Source organism: Anguilla rostrata, chromosome 2, assembly GCF_018555375.3.
Source record: "Anguilla rostrata isolate EN2019 chromosome 2, ASM1855537v3, whole genome shotgun sequence".
NCBI classification, from domain to species: Eukaryota; Metazoa; Chordata; class Actinopteri; order Anguilliformes; family Anguillidae; genus Anguilla; species Anguilla rostrata.
Genome location: NC_057934.1, coordinates 31,455,076 through 31,457,505, shown reverse-complemented (window position 1 = coordinate 31,457,505; position 2,430 = coordinate 31,455,076). Strand labels below are relative to the sequence as shown.

Below are 2,430 nucleotides of genomic sequence, written 5' to 3'. Positions count from 1 at the left end.
GCAATGTGATATAAGCCACTTAGTGCCTCGAAGTCAGTCAAGTCAATACTCAGAAAGAACCAGATGGTCCAAGGCAGGTATTGCAGGGATGTTTGCAAGTGATTTCTCTTTCCAGTAACGCTGTTTTTATTGAGCTATAAATATAGTGTGACAATGAGCTGCCTCATTGTGTCATGCCTGCTCTCTGTATGCACAAACAAGTGTCAGTGGTGTGAGACATCTGGTGTGAATTAAAGCACACAGACATCTGAAAAGCACCCACTTCACTGCTCAGCAATGGGCCAGGAGCTATTTTCAGTTCCTCAATACTGTCAGCAGGGCACTACAGTTTTTTGCAGAGGCACATTGAAACATCGTTGTTTCAGGTATTGATTTTCTGCTTAAAACAAATTCCGACTTGCACTCAGATGGTGGAACCTGCATTAAGAAGGAGCCAGGGAGCCAGAGGGAGTGGCTAACACTGTCTTTTATTATTTTTAATGGCAGGTGAGGGAGTAAGATTCACATAGAGAGGGTTGGTGGATGACTTAAGACGATGGGCAAGGCAAACGTGAGCAAGGGTAAGTAAAATGCAGCAGTCTGTTGAATTTCTAGTGCTCTGTTGAGCCATATCCTTGCAGAAACCCTGGAGTTTTCAGGTCCTGATTTTATTGCTTTGTTGCAGGAGGATAAAGGCCCAAGAGGCTCTTCAGCATTATTAGTAGCTCACAGTACATAATCCAGAGGCATGTACTTATTTATTCTTCCACTCACAGCATCCTGCTGTCGTAGAAGCAAAGAAAACAGTGAAAAAAGAAGAAAGATGCCTCCCACACACCAGGCAGTGGTACAAAAATAAGAACTGCGGACACATCAACTTTGACTTCCTTTTAAGAAAGACATCTCAAGTGGAACAGCCCTGTCAGTGTAGCATCTGACTACAGATGCTGTTTAAAAAAACGATGCTGCCATCTGCTTGCCCAATGTGTAATATACAAAAAAAATGTACATTGCTCAGATTCACAGGACACCATGCAGATCTCTGATATTAGTGTTATTAATAAATTAATCTTAATTTATTAAACACTTACCAGGTGAAATGCCCTTATGTATATCACTTTAAAAGTGCCTGGCAAATGACTACATTGTAAATTGTAATAGATTTTTATTTAATTGAGCAGGACACAAAAGCTCAGAGCCAACGGTTGATTTGTTAACCAGAAAATCTAATTCACAGCTCACATTTTCAGGCTATTTCTTATGCCATCTAAAGAGGGTTCACAGCATGCTGGCACGCATTCATATCCTTAATGACAGGTTGCCAATGGTAACCAATCTCCAAAGGCCAGTGTGATATTAATTACTCATGCTCACAGACAGACTGGCATTGCACCAAATTCATGTTCTCCTTGATTCTAAACAGGAAGGAAAGGAAGGGCATCTGTGGTACTCTTGTAATCCGTTGCTTGTTCGGACCGTTCCTGCAAAACTTGTTTGCAAATAGGACATTCTGCGCAGAGTGTAAGTAGGTTTACAAAGTGAGGTCACTCCCAATAAACCACACACAGGCTGGACCAAATTCACAGAGTGGCCAGATCAAAATGACAACTGAAATTCTGCAATTGCAGAGAACTGCTCAAGATGGAATCGTGGTATCACTTTTATCATAACATCATACTTTCTCAAGCACTGTGAGAGAGTTTCCTTCTCTCCTGCAGCTATGGAGAGTTCTGTGATCATATTACTAAGATATGCCATATCCTATTCCGAAGCTTTGACAATCTGCAATTAGTGGGATTATATCTGACATATTTCACTGTTGTAGCCTGACATGTCAACCAAGTGGCCTCTCCACCCATGACTGGCCTTTCCTTACAAAACGCAATGCACACACAACGCTCTCATGCATACTCACACGCACACACATGCAAATGCATATACAAACACGTGTTTACATAATCCTGCTGTACACACAAAGCTACGCAGACACGTATGCACAGGGAAGGTCTGCCTGATCCTAGTCTTGTGTAGTCAAGATCCTGCTGGCTGTATGTTCTCTCTCTCCAAAGGCATGTCAAGATCATGAGATCTGGCTTCATTCCCTGCACACATCAGCACTGACCATGCGGCTGCGCTGGTTGAGTTATATCATTGATCTCGGATATGTGTCATCACCAAACACTTTTCCTGACAATCTCTACACAGGAATCCGCATCTGAGTGTTGTGGCAATCTTACATTCCCTGCATGCTATTATTTTTTACCTCTGCCACCACTAGGTGGAGAAAAGGTAGTGCAATCCCTTAGCATTTATGCTTTTCATTTTTTTCCCCCCGCAGTCCACAGTAAGCTTGCACAATCATAGAGTCAGAGGAGGACTGTGGGAGTTTTATTGACCAGAGAGGGTTGGTGGTCTGATACAGACATTCCTCCCACCCCTGGTGACATTATG

General features: G+C 42.6%; 1 long non-coding RNA gene across 1 annotated transcript; it reads left to right on the top strand.

Moving 5' to 3' along the window:
* Nucleotides 1–247: 247 nt before the first annotated feature.
* LOC135249494 (uncharacterized) lies at nucleotides 248–993 on the top strand. The gene is made up of 3 exons (XR_010328709.1): nucleotides 248–365; nucleotides 487–560; nucleotides 665–993. It is a non-coding gene; the product is annotated as an uncharacterized LOC135249494 (long non-coding RNA).
* The last annotated feature ends 1,437 nt before the right edge of the window (nucleotides 994–2,430 follow it).